Raw genomic sequence first — 17349 nt, 5'->3', positions numbered from 1 at the left:
CACTTATGTTCAAGTTGTTTTGCAACCCAGAAGGTCTGAGTGAGAACTGTGAAGCATGTGTGGTGCTTTTATTTTATTTTATTTTTCTTGTGTGTGAACTGCTCCCCAATAACTTGCAGGGACTTCAGGGTAAATCTGGCCAACATGTGAATGCAGCACCTCTATTCCAGAGGAGAAGTGTGTTAAAGGGCTTTAAAAGCCTGGTGTGAAAAGACTCCTGGAATCGAACTTTACTGAATTTGTTCAGAATTCTGAGAAAACAAACATAGGCTCACCCTGCATGGTTGAAAGTCTCCTTTGCTAATTTGCAGCGAGGGGGCCATTTTAATAATTAGCATTGCTAGTGTGTTCTAGGCATTAAAAGTAGCACAAATATATAGTACTCAATGTATATCACTATATACTGTGAAGTGTGCATGTGTGTATTCAGTGAAATGTATTTCCAGGCAGCATACTTATTTTGAAATATCAGACTTAAATCCTTGGGGGCCTGGGATGTGTGGAGGCCCTGGACTTTGAGGGGCTGGGGGCCCATTTTAAAATCTCAACTTGGCCCATTCCAACCTTGCTATTCCCCTGCATTCACTACACATGGGTTTCTGCACAACACCTGCACAGAAGAAACTTCCATGTAGAAAATGTGTCTCTTGTAAATTGACCCTGAATTTTCCATCCATGACTGGGATATTTGAGAGTTAGAGTCAATAATAAAAGAACAGCACACTGCTTGTGACAGGAAGGGGCAATTTACAATGATTTCTGGTTTTGGCCCTGGCCGAACTTGGCTGTCTGCTCCTGTTGCAAATGCTTCTGTCTAGTGTGGCAAACTAATGTATCCTCCTCCCTCTTGGTGTCAAAGTAAGCACTGGTGTGGTGAATGCACATATACCCCATCATGAGCCAACAGTCATCATAAGACAAAGGCTGGCAGGAATCATTCACTGGTTTATAGACACACACTGTATGACAGTGCCCCACCACCACCTTCTTCTTCCCCTATTTTGCTAGTGGCTATTTGGGCAGGTGATCCTCTAGGACAAAGTCATGTTTTTAAAAAAGAATGAGATGAGACAGAGAAAATGACACTTGGAATCCTCACATAACTCCTGACTGTTGTTCTATGTCTTTTACAGAGATGGCTCATGTTGTCAGGTTTTGATCAACAACCATGGCTAGATGGTACAGTGTTCCTTTTAACAAGGATATCCAGATATTGTTGACTACAAGTCCCATCATTCCTGTTTGGACAGGGGTGCAATTTCAGTGCTTGCCCTAGGCGCTATTTTCCCTATTTACGCCTCTGGTAGTAGTAGTTCTTTTATTGCAGTCATAGTCCAAACAGAGCATAATTTTACTTACCTTGATCATGTTTCCCCTTAATCGCCTCTTTTCCAAGCTAAAGAGCCTCAGATGCAGTAGCCTAGCCTCATAAGGAAGGCTCTGCAGGTCCCTGATCATTTTGGTTGCCCTCTTCTGCACCTTTTCCAGTTCTACAATATCCTTCTTAAGATATGGTGATGACCAAAGCTGTACGCAGTACTCCAGATGTGGCGGCACCATAGATTTGTATAAGGTCATTATAATATTAGCATTTTTATTTTCAACCCCCTTTTATTTTCAACCCCTTCTGATTCCTAGCATGGAGTTAGCCTTTTTCACAGCTGCCACACACTGAGATGACGCTATCAGTTAGCTGTCCACCACGACCCCAAGATCTCTTTTCTGATCAGTCATGGACAGCTCAGATCCCACCAGCGTATATGTGAATTTGGTGTTTTTTGTCCCAATGTACATCACTTTATACTTGCTTACATTGAACTACATTTGCCATTTTGTCTCCCACTCACCCAGTTTAGTGACATCTGCAAATGTGGCCACTTTGCTGGTCACCCCAACTTCTAGATCATTTATGAACAACTTAAAGAGCACTGGTCCCAGTACCGATCCCTGGGGGACCCCACTTCCTACCTACCTCCATTGTGAAAACTGTCCATTTATTTCTACTCTGTTTCCTGTCCTTCAACCAGTTACTGATCCACACATGAACCTGTCCTCTTATTCCATGACTAAGTTTACTCAAGAGTCTTTGGTGGGGAACTTTATCAAAAGCTTTTTGGAAGTCCAAGTATACTATGTCAACATGGTCACCTTTATCCACATGACTCCAAAAGGTTCGTGAGGCAAGATTTCCCTTTGCAGAACCCATGCTGGTTCTCCTTCAACAAGGCCTTTTCTTTCTGCATGTGCATGTCTGTGACCATGGAGAGTTGCTGCCAGTCAGTGTAGACCAGGGCTGCTCAACTTCGGCCCTCCTGCAGATGTTGGCCTACAACTCCCAAATGTTGGCCACCGTTGCTGGGGATTATGGGAGTTGTAGCTGGGGGGCCTAAGTTGAGCAGGCTTGGTGTAGACCAAACTGAGCTAGATGGACCAAGATCTGACTCACTAGAATATAACCTTCATGTGTTTAGCCACCAGATCCAAGTTAATGGTATGCATACTTTTCCTTATGTGAATATTACCTTTGTTTAGGGAGAAATGTCACATATGAGGATCCTAGACACAGGGGATTTCATATCATATTGGATAGTCTTAGGTAGGTCAACATTCCGTAGTCTAAATTCCTGATAGTGAGGTATTCTTACAACCCACAGTGCTGGAAAGAACTGGGGGGAAGGCAGGAACCTACGCCCACATGATCCATGCTGCTCCTGGGCTCTGTGCACCAAAACAATCAGTGCTGTAGCAAGCCTGGCAGCAATCAGGAGCAAGATGAAGGAAGCCAGAGTGCTGGCTATCCCACAATGCACCACACAAGTAGCATGGCGCACTGGGATACCTCCCTGCTGCCATGCCACTCCCTCCTCCTGGCTCTATGGGTATGATGGCTGCTGGCAGCCTGAGCTCCCACATGACCCAGGAGTAAGGCAGGAGGCATGCGTGCTTTCTCCTACCTCACTTTCAATCCAGGTTAAGAAGCAGGACTATCCTGAGGAGGAGTGACGGGATTGGAAGCAATCCTAGTGCTTCTCACAACCAGCCCTACCTGGGCTAGCACTGTTGTACCCAGGTAGGGCTGGTCATGAGAATGAGCTTAGCCTACATTTCAGGATTGTTGAGGATGACGGGCTAGAAAATGGTGTACTAAAAGTACTACAGAAATAGCTAATATTTTATCTTTTTTATCTCCTGACCTACTGATCTGCAAATTGGTACAGTCTTTCAGCAGCCATTTTGCATATTCAATTGATAATTATCTAGGTGGGCTATGATTTGGCTAAGACTTGAGTAAGTTGAGGGATGTTCTAAGTCAGCAGAATGGTAAAGACCATAAACCATCAAGGAGCATGTGAAATAAAATGGAGATTTAAAATATACCCAAATATAATGTGTTGGGTATTCTACCAAAGGGATCTATGGCTGAGGCAGAAGACACTTCGTCATGAGAATAAATTAAGAAAGAATATATTAGTAAGTTACTGAAGAGTGAAGACTGACATGAGGAAGGCAGAGCTGAAGTGGAAAATAACATGACCAGGCAAATTGATTTTCTGCCCTGCATAAGTGATAGTAGAAGCTCTGAAGAAATTGATTTGTTTTGGGAAATCATTTGTTGTCCGCATTAGCTTGATCATCAGGGCCCATTAAAATTGGATTTGATTATGGTTGCTTAACCTGACTAACTGCTACAGTACAATTTTTTTGCTGGTATAATCGGGGGTGGGTGGTGGGTGGAGCATTGTAGCTGAGGATTGTTACAACATACGATCAACTATTGGCACAATGATTTGCACAACTGATGCCACACTTCCTTCCTATTGAACATTTTGATAATGTAGGTAACAATCTGAGATTCTAAATTTATGGGGTCACTAAATTGCATGTTACCCCTGCCACTGGGTCAAGACTCACCTTTTAAAGTGTTGGCTGTCATATTTCACAGGGAAAGCAATTCTCCCTGTTCAGTCCAGCATACCATACCCACCAGTGGCTGTTACAGGTATCTCCTGTAATTTTAAGTTACAAACTGTAAGTTTCTTTTTAGACTGTGAGCAGCTTTAGAATTGGGAACCATCCTGTGTAAAAGGTATAGGGCTGTAGCTCAGTAGCAACATGTCAGTTTAGTTTGTTCTAACAGGGTTGCGAAAAATTCCTGCCTGAAGCTCAGTAGAGCGGCTACCTGTCAGAGCAGACAATACTGAGCTAAATGGACTAATGGGCTGATTCAGTAGATGACAACTTCTTGCATTTCTAAACCAATTTCACAAGTATTCTGTTGTTGCTGGGAAATTTTTTTGATAATAAGGTGAAAACTCAACTTGGTCACTAAAAATGAAACAAAGATGGTAGATAATTATTAGTATGAGGAAATTATATTTTTCAGTATGGCGATGAGGTTATCACTCAGAACATGCTGCTGATTCACCTACCACCACCACCACCACCACTACTACAACTTCAAGTTCTCCCTCCGTACCTTTAAAGGAGCCTGCTGCTGGACATTTCAGATCCTTTCCCTCCCCCCTCCTTACAAGACTGCAGCAGCACCTGCTAGACTGAACCAGTCTGCACCAACAGAATGAGCATAGCCATGGAAGGTGGAAGCCTTTGTGGTCCAGGCTGCAATGTCAGCATTGTGGGAGGGGAGATACAGGAGTGCAGCAGGGAGGTTGGATATGAAATCAACCATGAGGTGCACCATACTGCATGTTACAGAATGAGGATCCAAAGGATTAAACATACAAATAGGAAATTCAGAATTTAACACACTCAGATCTTCATAAAAGCAGTAGTGGCCAGTGAGGGTGCCGGTGGAGAGGCACCTTTAAGACTAAAAGAATTGGTGTTTACCTCAACTCTCGCCCCACCTGAACGCTGCTCGGAGAAGCAGCATGCTGCCCAGCACCCCCCTGTGGTAGGAGATTGCCTCTGCCACTCACCTGGCTTCCATGGAGCTGATCCCCCACCTGTGGCCAGGTGAGTGCAGAGGGTGCTGGGTTACATGCTGCTTCTCTGAGCAGCATTCAGGTGCGGCAAGAGCAGAGGTAAGCACCCATTTATTTACTCTTAAAGGTGCCTCTCGCCGCCCCTCCACCGGTGCCCTCACTGGCTGCTACTGCATGAAAGCATACCAGAAACTTTAAAAGGCTCTCCACATGAGCACCATGGAGAGTCATGAGGGGGTTTGCGGGGAGAGGGGGCTTGGCCCCCTCTCCCCACACACGAGCAGTCAGCTCACCCTGGGCGGCCAGATTGGTCACCCACACAATTACTGCCTCCGTCACGGAGTTGGTTGGGGCAGCAGGGATTGGGGGGCCTCCTGGTCCCCAGAAGTACCAGAATGCCCCATGCGAGTGTGCAGGTCATTCTGGGGAGCCCCCCAACTCTGGGAGGCTTGTTGTAGCCTCCCGGTTGGGGCTCTCCTCACGAGTCGCCGTGGCACAGAGCCACGCCATGGCAACAGATGAACCAATAAAATGGGGTTAGTGGAGCACTTCCTCTGCTAACCTCATTTAAGGGGAGGGGCCTTTAGAGAGGCTTGCTGCCAGGAGCCATGTGACTCCCGTTGCAGCACACAACCAGGCGAAACCAGGCTAGCCTCCCTTAGCATGGTTTCACCTGGTCATGAGAATAGCCTCCAAGTTATGCCTTTCTAAAGGCAAGGCATGTAGACAAAGAATTTGGCCATCGGGATCATTATGACAAAATTTGGACCACTCGTCTCTGGAGTGAAGGGTTCTTAATATCTCCAGATGGTGTGCATGCATGTATGAGTGCATGTGTGTGCTACTAGCAATCAGTGCAGGGTGAGTATTCTGACTAATTCAGTATGAACGTATAATGGGAAGGAGCGGGTGGCAACTGGGTTAGGTGTCAGAAATGGCAGACTGGTCGACAGCAACAAAAATGTCATTGTCTTATCTTCTTAATTTAGGAGCCACTGCCTTGGAGAAATGGTGTCCTTTATGTATACTGATAACCTGGATTCATAATAGCAACAAAGCCAATCTTGCCTGCTATTCAGAAAAGATAATGACACCTGAAAGTCTGGGAAATATAAGTCATAGGTCATAGTAATTACTCTTGACATTAAAGGAGACAACACTGAGAAATCACTGATTGCCCCGATCAGACTAGCAGAACAGATTATTGAAACCTCTGTGGGAAATAACTGTTAACCAGACAAGAAACCATCTAATGAGAGATCAGTGTTTTGAAGCATTGCTCTGTACCTGTCTCTAAAAGGAAAAGAAAGATTTCCTGAGGTCCAAACAAAGGAAGAAATATTTCCTTAGGGAAGTGTCAGATCCATTCATGTTGTCAGGCCAGACAGACAGATTGCATCTTGAAGAGGTCTGGCACATCTCCTAGAAGGATAATTATCAAGTTTTTTTAAACTTAGGAACAATAATTCTTCCACCATTTTTTGTGGGGGGTGGGGAGCTGTCTTCCAAAAGTATTACCACCAGCTCTCTGGAAAAGCCACTCAGTTATATGCTTAGTAGACATTCACATTGTCTTTTAAAGCTAGCTTAATATATATATTTTTAAACCCTGCTTTGTCTATAAAATTGGAAGAGACTGGTATAGTTTATTTCTGGAGAGCTTAACACTCTTTCCGAATGAAACAAAGTTTGAACCAGTAGAGTGAATGCCCGTGCACTGCCTATGGCTAAAGAACGAGCCTAAAATCGCACCTTATGGAGATGAGAGAAGCCAGGTATGCCCCTCCTCTGATCATCCTCCACCCTTCTCGAGTTAGAGTTGTAATGTTCTCAGATCCAGGACAAACTCGGGATTACAAATAGGCATGAACTGACAACAACGCTGATGCTATGTGCCAGCTTCCTAACAAAAGATTGCTAACTTTTGCCACTGCCAGGAAAGAGAAAAAAGAGGCTGCTATCTAGCGGAGAGATTGTTCAGTCACAGATGTCCACTGTCAGGCAGTACTTGCAAACCTTATAGTGGTACTTCAAACTACTACAACTATTTAGTAGGGGTTTAACTGAGCAAAGAGGCACCTTTTAAAAGTGGTGATTCTCTTTATTGAGCAAAGAGAGAGCAACTGGCCCTATCCAGCCCCAGAACAGCATCCCTCCAGTGACTGTGACTGGTGTCTAGCTTATGTTCCTTTTTTAGACTGTGAGACTTTTGGGGACAGGAAGCCATTTTAATTAATTAATTTTTATATCTATGTAAACTGCTTTGGGAACTTTTGTTGAAAAGTGGTATATAAATGTTTATTGTATGCATACAACTATCTATATACTACTTTTCAGCAAAGGTTTCCAAAGCAGTTTATACAGAGAAATAATAAATACATAAATATAAATAAGATGGATCCCTGTCCCCAAAGGGCTCACAATCTAAAAAGAAGCATAAGATATACACCACCAACAGTCTCTGGAGGTGTTTTTTTAAAAAAAAGTAAACTGCATAATGACCCCCAAACATCCCATGGAGTCAAAACAGAAAAAACGGAATATCTGGCCAACAGACATTTTGGCCTAAGACCTGGAACATTTGCACCATCCTTGTAAGGACCCACTTGCCCTTAGTTAAGAAATATTGTGCATATTAGTCAATTTCAAAATTATAGATGGAATTCAGAGCAGACAAAAAAATTTCACAGGACACCTGGAAGATCAGACTGGTTGAAATATTTCAAAAAGTGCCTGAAGGTCTTAATAGCTGGTATCAGCACATGAAGGCACAATCTCTTATCATGAGCAAAAATTCTGGCTGACCTGTGAGGTTGTATGCATATGATTTTATACCGCCCTTCCCAAAGTGGTTCAAGGCAGTTTAAAATTTTTTTAAAAAATATATACTAATTATTTTTTTTAAAAAAACAATTAAAAGCAGATTACAATTAAATTTAAAACCAAATATCATTAAAAGCCAGGCTAAAAAGGGGTGGTCTTTTAAGGCTCTCCTGAAGGCCTCCATGGAAGATAATCCCCCTCATATCCATGGGGAGCATGTTCCACAACCTAGGGGTGACAACTGAGAAGGCCCTGTCTTCACCAGATGAACCAGTGGCACCCTAAGGTGGACCCCTTCTGATTATCTTAATGAGTGGTGGAGATCTTGTAGAGAAAGGCACTCTCTCAGGCAATCTAAGCCATTCAGGGCTTTAAAGATAACCAGCACTTTGAACTTTGCCCGCAAACATGTTGGCAGCCAGTCCAACAGGCAGGTATATAGTTGTCTTACTTTTGTGAAATGTAGTGGATGGCTTGATAAATTCTGAATTGTGTTGCACTTTTCATAACAAAAACTGTGGTTTTACTTTATTACTTATTGCCCTGCAACTTCTTGGTTATTGTTTTTATAGATTATGTGTATGGAGCAATATGACCTAAGATATTGCTTAACAATAACCCAAACCTCTCTACCTTACTTTAAAAGCAGAAAGTAAGCTTCTTGTTTCAATAGCAGGAATAGTTCTAGTTAATCATGTCCTTCTGGATTTAATTCAGTCCAAAAACCTTTGGTGTAAGATAAGAGTTAAGATGCTTTCAGTTTTTACTATTGTTCTAAAAAGCATGGAAACTGTTAGCTAACTTAACTTCCACACCATATAAGCTCTAAAGACTTTGTACAATCTCATATATTATGCTGTTTTTAAGAAACAAGGCTCCATACTTCCCAATTTTATCTTGGTCTTTCAGCTCAAAACTGGTTTGGGGAGGACTGCCGCTAGCCATAAAACAAAGATCTTTAGATGACTAAATGTGCAGGCTTTTTTTGCAAGAAAAATGTGAGCACTGTGGGAAATAGAAGATTCATAGTGAGGTCATTCACACAATCTGGAAGCTGTGTGTGTTTTCAATTTTTGGTTGTGTGGAAGCAAGGTAGGAGGAAAGCCTGGGTAGCAGTGATTGTGTAAAAGCAAGACCAGGAGCCAGGTCTCACGATCAGTGAGACCCAGTTTAGAAGGGTGAGCAGGGAGGGAGCCCTGGGCAGCCGGATCGGCTGCCCACACATTTGCTGGCTCCGTGACGGAGCCGGTGGGGGCTGGGGAGCTTGGGGGCAGCGCGGTCCCCCGAAGCTCCAGTATGCCCTGCGTGAGCACGAAGGGCATACTGGGGAGACCCACAGAGCCTGGAGGTGGCTTTTCGCCTCCCCTCTGGGGGTCTACTCATGAGTAACCGTGGTGTGGAGCCATGCTGCAGCTGCTCATGATCTTTAAAACCAGGTTTGCGGAGCGCTCACTACCTCCTACCTTGCTTCCATACAACCAGAAATTGGGAGCACGCACAGTCGCCAAACCTGGGTAGAACACAGTTTTTGATTGTGTGAATGATCCTCATGTCTTTGCATACATATTTATACATATAACTAGCTATCTTTGCATAGCAGTTATACAGTGTACACTAACCCTGTCTGTCTGTTCTCGGTGCACCTTGGATAAGAGCCATCACAAAGCACTGAAATAATGATACAGTGCCTGAGACTCAGGAAATTTCTGAACTGCCACGTAGCAACTTAAGTTAACCTTTACTCGCTGGGCATGGTGAAAGTGAGGTGGGATTCAAAGGACGATAGCGGTTTAAATCTACAAAGAAGGAGAGCACTTTCTAATCTGATTCCAGATATAAAAGTGACCCAGGATCATTGAGAACAGCCTTTTCTTACCCTCTATACATTTTGCACTTTGACACCAGGAACACTGATTGCAGTATTTATGGTGATATTCAGGATTAAGTGGATGCCATACTATATTGTAGTCTTGACCTTCATTCTAATAAGGTAATTGTGCTGTGTTCAGTTTAACCTGTTAAATAGCAGGTCCAGAAAAGTAGCAGTGTTCTTTAACAGCACAAAGGGAATAGGTTTTTTGCACAAACCTGCATTAGCCCATTACACATCTATGTGCCTACAGATGAATGCTTGGAAGGGGCTGATTGGGATCATATGTCATATCTGCTGATGCCATTCCCAGCCTTCACGCTAGGGATGTACAGAACATTCCAAGCTCAGAATAGAACACACTTCAAATGAATGGTCTGTTCTGAGCTCGAAACAGAATGGCCCCATTCCAGTTGGAACGTTCCAAGCGTCATTTGGACTCCAAAATGGTGCTCTTCTGGCCTCTCAACATGTGTAGCAGCCAATTGCCTCATCAGCACCACCACTCCATGCATACACAGAAACCAGAAGAGCACATTTCGGGGTCCAAAATGGCGCTCAGGACGCTTTGAGTGTGATGAGGTTGTTCTGTCAGAACTACCAGCTCAACCAGTTGTTCTGATGGCATGTTCTGGGGTGTTTGCATTCCATTCCAAGCTTGGAATGGAATGCAAAAAAAAAAAAAGTCCCATGCACATCCCTACTTCACACATTCCAGACTCACATGTGCAGGGAGCCTACATGCACATCCCCAAATGTGTATAGCCTCCTATGTGCATGATCCAGGAGCCACCATTTTGTTGGGTCATGCATTCAGGCACCTATTATTGGTTGACATGATGCACACGAGTGGTACAGAGCCACTGCGCACTGCACTGGGGCTGCTGCAGACCCTTAAGGCAGCCCTGATCTTGTAGAGTGCACATGGTTATGCAAGCAGAGTTGCTGCAGTTTCTCCCATTCACGACAATGGACTGCAGCAGTGCTGCTCGAGCAACCGTGTTCTCTAGAGCAGGGATTCTCAGTGTTGGGTCCCTAGATGTTCTTGGACTTCAACTCCCATAATCCCCAGGCCCAGTGGCCTATGTTTGGGGATTATGGGAGTTGAAGTCCAAGAACATCTGGGGACCCAGCATTGAGAATCCCTGCTCTAAAGGGTTGGGGCTGCCTTACAGGTCCACAGGAGCCCTGACACAGTGTGCAGCAGTTTCGTTCCACTGCACCTCAAAAAGGGGGGGGGATAAAAGGGAGGAAAACAATAAGATGCTTCTCTGTCCTCAAAGGTCTCACTGTCTAGAAATAAACACAAGGGAGACACCAGCAACAGCCACTGGGCTGTGTTGGGGTGGAATAGGGCAATTTCTACTCCATTTAATATAAAGAGAATCACCATTTTCAAAGGTTCCTCATTGCCCATTTAGCAGGGCTCTAGGGAGTAAATGCACAAGCTTCATGCAAATACAAACCCTGAATATATGGAGGTTGAGGGAGTGGTGTGTCAATAAGCACAATCTCACTCAGCTCCTCCACATGTTTATTTGTACATGAATGAACCTGTGTAGACGTCTTGCATGTATGAATGGCCTTTGCAGGCTTTGGGATGGGCAGGATCGTGGCACAATCGAGTCTGGGTTAGAATCAAGTTTAGGGCATAATTGTGTCCAGGAACACCAAGGCAAACAAAATTGGTAAGGTATTCTGGACAGCTGGATCTAGGGAAAGGATTATAGAAAGTAGAGGGCAAACAAAAACAAGATATGATTTGAAAAGCAGGCAAAATAGCAGGTGCAGGATAACAAAAGCTTGTTATCGGATGTAATTTGCCTTGTCCAAAGGTGCTTACCAGCAGCCTGAGAGCAATCCCTTCTTGATTCCTTCTGGGTTGCTGGGAGTGGCTGGCTGACATGATGAGGAAAATTACTCAAAATATCACATTGAAATTAAAAAGACAGATTAAAAGTAAAGGTAAAGTTGTGCCGTAGAGTCGATGTGGACTCCTGGCGACCACAGAGCCCTGTGGTTGTCTTTGGCATAATAAAGGAGGGGTTTACTATTGCCATCTCCCACTTAGTATGAGATGATGCCTTTCAGCATCTTCCTATATCGCTGCTGCCCAATATAGGTGTTTCCCATAGTCTGAGAAACATACCAGCGAGGATTCGAACCGGCAACCTCTTGCTCCCTAGGCATTGCAAGTTACTTTCCCGCTGTGCAAGACAGATTAGTCATGGTTTAACGCATCCTTTTAATATCAATGGGACTACTTTGAGTAGTTTTCCTGATCCTATCAGCCAATAGCATCAATTTCAGCTGTGCTTTATTTAGGCCAATCAACCAGGGCTCTGGTTGATTGGCCTAAATGAAGTACAGCTGAAAATGATGCTATTGGCTGATAGGATGAGGAAAATTCTCAAAGTAGTCCCATTGAGGAGTAATATTTTATCTATAGGATTGGATTGACTGTGCCATTCATCCATTCAGTACTGTCCATTTCATATCCTAAAATTGCAGCTGCAGAACTTGGAAGTCCTTGTGATGGGTCTGTTCAGAACTGATGAATACAGGTATTCTGCTCTCTGTAGTTCACATATTTTAGTAATAACACTCAACATGCATTGATTCAACATTTCCCATTCATCATCAATATTTTCAATTTATTCACATCATTCTTAAACTTCAGCATGATTTTGAAACAATGTTCAAACCTGCACCCAGTTCTTCAAGCATAATCTCCTAGTTTCTAAGTGGAACAGTACAAATATGTTCACCCCAAAGGAACCATGCTTTTCACATGAGCCCTCTTTGGAAGTTATAGCAAGCTCAACCAACATACATGGAGAGTGCAGCAAGTAACTGCCTTACCACCTGTTCATGTTCATTGTAAGATTAGAAAATTCTCCAGTGAGTACAGCTGTATGCACAGAGTGTTTTTGCTTCATGTTTGGGAATCTTAGCAATCCAGAAAATCCATGGTTCCTGAACACATAGAGCCATGAGTGTACATTTGAACACCTGGGGAGCTGGTAGGCTTTATAATTACTGTTTGCAGATTGGGTGTGGAGCCTGTCACAATGATGCTCACCCCCATGCACAATGAATTGTGTTAAAATGGTGCAACACTGCTACAGACAAAGCATGTAGAGTGAACACATGTAGGTCAGGGAGCCGAATCAGAGCAAGAGGCCGCACCCCCTCAACTCATGCAAATTCATTTGTGTGGCCAACATCTGGACTAATACCACACGTGTGTATCAGTTGCTTCTGCAGCATGGATGCTCACAGGCAGGGGCACAATTTTTGCCAAACTGTGTGAGAGGCTGCACTTCCCTAAGGAATATATTTGTGGGTTGCACATAGTACTTCCAAGGTGTGGTGTTTTTGCTTAATCCATTCCTTGATCCAGGCCAGCTTTTGCATGGGGCTTTAGTTACTTTTATTCCAGTCCTGGCTAACAAACAGCCAGCAGCAAGACCACTGAAGGCAGACTGCACTTGCCTCTCTGTACATAATATCTATTTCATTAAACTATTAATATTCCTAATTCTACTCTATTGCCGTGTCCTTGCATACCACAACTCTTTCCCTTGGATTCTACACAGGTGAGACCAGCTAAAATTGACCCTTCCCACACACACTGCACCACCTGTGCATGAATGCCCATGCTGCAAAAGTAGGAATGCAGCCATTGCACTCATGGATCTTTTGGCTACACACACATAGCATTACACTGGATCATCTAGCATTACATTGGATCGTCCATGGTGTGTACAAGCCGTATGTACCCAAGTAGACTGCAAAAAAAGCAAAATGTTCACCTGCGCAGACAAGCCTACACACAGGGGCATAACTATAATAGGGCAAGGGGAGACAGTTGTCTGGGGGCTCACTGCCTTGGGGGGGCCCCAGAGGCACGTCACATGACTGACTCCCTCAGCCACACACCTGGCCGGGCTTCCTTCAGTTGTATTCATCTTCCAAAATTGATGTGAGTGTTAAGACCTGAGCTGAGCTTCAGTGGGGGGGGGGGGGTACTCATTTTAAAATCTTGTCTCTGGACCCACTCCAACCTTGCTACGCCCCTTTCTACACACTAACAATTTGTACACATATAAAGACTGTACAGTGAATAATAAGCATAGGCTGGGGATAGGCCTACCACCCCAATCCCACTTCTCTTCCTGCATGTGTCTGTTCCATGTGATTTTGCCATGTGAAAAATGGCTTAATAGCTGGATTTGGAGTGGGGGGGATTGGATCGCTTAAGCATGAGATGGGAATGGGGATTTTGAGAAGTCAGTCCTCAGCCAGTGGAAATCTTGAATGAGCAGAACTGGCTTGGTCAGGGGAGAGGAACCAGTTCAGATACCACTGTTGTTGTTGTTGTTGTTTTCTTAAAAACCATTTTCCTAATCAAAAAGCCCCTCTAAATATCTGTATAGATCAATTGCTTTTATATGCCAAAAAAATGACCCAAAGTCCTAGGGAGATGGTGGGAGAGAACATACACCACACACACTGGGTTCATACACTTTTTACAACTGCGTAGTACATTCCAGCACATTATGTACATTATGCAGTATATTGACACTAGTTGATATACTAATAGAGACTACACAATGAGGGGAAAGCTATCTACAGAAAGCCCAGAATATCAAACAGTGCACTTTTACAATGATTTCCCAGTATTGCTTTTTTAAAGACGATACTTTTCTGTTCAGTCTTTGACAAAATCCATTCTTTGAAATGTTCCTCTAATGGATGGGAACAGGTAATAAATGACATTATGGGATTTGCATTGGTCAGGCATGAGGAAGCTTAATGGTATATATATCCTTTTAGTTAAATTATGCTTGTCATAGGTGTATCAGGAGGGTGAAAAGACTCATATTGCCTTCTATGGTCTTTCAATTTAAAAGCAATCCATCAGTTGTGTAGTTCAATGCCTGAATAATGTAACCTTTACCTGATGAAGATAGAAACTGGCAGCAGCAATTAGAAAAGTTTGCCACAGAATAAAAACAATTAGGACAATAGATTATAGATAGAAAAGCCTAATTTATGTGAAAAGACAATGTGTGAAAACCGTATGTAGTTGTTTTTTTTCTTTTCTAAATGGTGGTACTAGATATTTATCTGAAAGGAGACTTGTCATACATTGAAATGGTAAAAAGAATGGTGAGGGCCATTTCTTTGACCATCTCAATTTGTGGCATACTGCTTCATAGCAACATACTGCATCTGTTCCCCTGGTTTGTAGCTGTAATTAGCTGAAACCACACTTCAAAAAAGAGCAGTGTAAAGCCTCAATGAAGGATACAGGGCCTTCCCATTCACACTTTGATGAAGCAAAACATTCTCTAACCTGTTATTAAGAAGCTAGCAAACCAGTGCCCCACTGTTACCACACTTGTTGTGTCCTTTAAAACACTCTTTCATTTAGTTTCACATCCATGGTTGTGGAACTCAGAGGTGCTTCACACGATCAAAGTGAAGTGCCTCAATGTGGTGTGCAGTGAGAGCGGGCTTAGACCACTCTCCCTGCCCTTGAGCAGAGCGCTCGCCCTGGGCGACTGAATCAGCCACCCAGATGACTACAGGCTCTGTCACTGAGCCAGCTGGGGTTGTGAGGATTGGGAGCCACTTGGCCCCCGGAAGTCCCAGGGTGCCCCACACGAGTGCACGGAGCATTCTGGGGAAATCCCCAAGGCCGGGAGGCTTGTAGGAGCCTCCTGGTTGGGGGGTCTCCTCATGAGCCACTGCCACGTGGCGTCTCACAACCAGGAAAACCATGTTAACAGAGCACTTAAGTGGGGGCGGGATTAGATGGGCTAGCCACCATAGAACAACCAGACTCGAATTCTGATGCTTGCTAGAAACCAGGCTCCCTCAGCCCAGTTTTAGTGATTGTCAGAATAGCTTCTCAAGATTTTCCAGGCAGAATTTCACTGTGAGGCTGGAAGAATTATTCAGATGCTAGGAAGATTCATTCCCTTCAGCAGTGATCTCTGCTGGCTCCTAGCAGGCAGCTACCCTCCTGTCAGAGTGAGGTGAGACTGACTAGCACCAAACCAAGAAGCATGGATAACTTAGTTCAGATTTGGACAGGGAACACATAACTGGGTATCAAATATTGGTTGCAATAGCAAGATGGAAAGCTGTTCCAAGAAAGGAGGACGAAGTAGGAGATGGCAGTCAAGCTGCTTGCAGGGAAAAGAAAAGTGAGAAGATAATGAAGATATGATGGGAAGGGGAGAGGAAATAATGAATGGTTTGTATCTCTCCTAGATGCCTGTAGTAGAAGCGAAGGAAGGGATGGATCTCAGCCGGGGAGATATGGAATTCCTCATTACAGTACACACTTCACTGTGGGGGCAAGAAGGTATCCTGGGCTGCCAGGAAAGGGCTTTAGCATCTGGGTACCAGGCTGCCACCAGGTTCCAGTCTCCTCTTTTGCACATCATATGCCACAAGCTAATTCCAACAAGCAGAGTGCGGCACTTATTATTATTTATTATTATTATTATTATTATTATTATTTTACACAGTCAGGCAGGTGTTATTGACTGGTTCGTTTTGTCCAGACATCGAGTCCTTCCCAAGGACCTGGGATGCCAGAATTTTATTGTCAATGTTGTTGCTGTTGTTATAGATATCGTCGCAGAATATTAATTTACACTTTATATACCGCTCTTCCTCCAAGGAGCCCAGAGCGGTGTACTACATATTTAAGTTTCTCTTTCACAACAGCCCTGTGAAGTAGGTTAGGCTGAGAGAGAAGTAACTGGCCCAGAGTCACCCAGCTAGTTTCATGGCTGAATGGGGATTTCATTCAACTCGGGTCTCCCTAGTCCTAGTCCAGCACTCTAACCACTACACCACGCTGGAACTTGGCCTGGGTGGTTACAGGGCAGTACTTGGCAAAGTGTCTTCCAGCAGCCCCAATCCAGAAGCAAAGCTGGCTTCCCCTGTGCAACTATAGGGTTCTTTGAATCAAAATAAAATGAAAGACAACAAAAGGGCATGGGATCTCCTCAGTGGCATAGAAAGGTAGAGACTAGGTTGTTTTGAGAGTCAGAAATCTGTGGGTAGATCAGCACCATTCAGCAGGAACACAACGTGGCAGGGCACCAGTTCAGTCAGTGAACAAGAGCTGCTCTCAGTGCATTAGGGTGCAGCTAGCTCAGTTGGTCCATTGGAATCTCTCCATTGTTTCAGACATATAGTTACCATGCTGGCAATTTCGTCACATCAAAAATGCAAGAGGCCTGGGTATGGTACCCTGTTTTCCTGGCTCGGAGCACAATAACCCTGTCAACGTGGCCTTCTTGGTTGCCTAAAATAAAGGCTAGCCTTCAATGCACAAGGTTGGGTTCATGCAGCAGTTTTCTGGGCCAGGGTGGAGGTGACATTAGTGCTCTGGCAACAAGGTTTCCAAAATGTCCAGTTATACAAATATAAGGAAGTTCACATGACTGCTAAGCAAGTAGGACAAGCATCCGACCCTGCACCTGCAGCTCTGAATGGTCCTGATTTTTCATCGTCCATTAGCAAGCAACTAAATAGGAGAAGACACCATCCTATCAAGCACTTGTACCCAACACTAATGCAGTAGGAGGAAAAGCCATCCTACCCAGCTTCTGTCTCTCAGATGATCACTCCCCCATCCTCCAGATCTACAGTAGTTGTTTGCTAACAAACAATCGGAAGTCA

General features: G+C 44.1%; 1 protein-coding gene across 1 annotated transcript in view; it reads left to right on the top strand.

Annotated features, from left to right (window-relative positions):
• The window catches only part of LOC128350291 (retinol-binding protein 2-like), a 57220-nt gene that overhangs the window by 388 nt on the left and 39483 nt on the right, over positions 1-17349 (top strand). The window lies entirely within an intron of this gene.

This window comes from Hemicordylus capensis, chromosome 3, assembly GCF_027244095.1.
Source record: "Hemicordylus capensis ecotype Gifberg chromosome 3, rHemCap1.1.pri, whole genome shotgun sequence".
Lineage (NCBI taxonomy): Eukaryota > Metazoa > Chordata > Lepidosauria > Squamata > Cordylidae > Hemicordylus > Hemicordylus capensis.
This window is presented reverse-complemented; position numbering and strand designations above follow the sequence as displayed.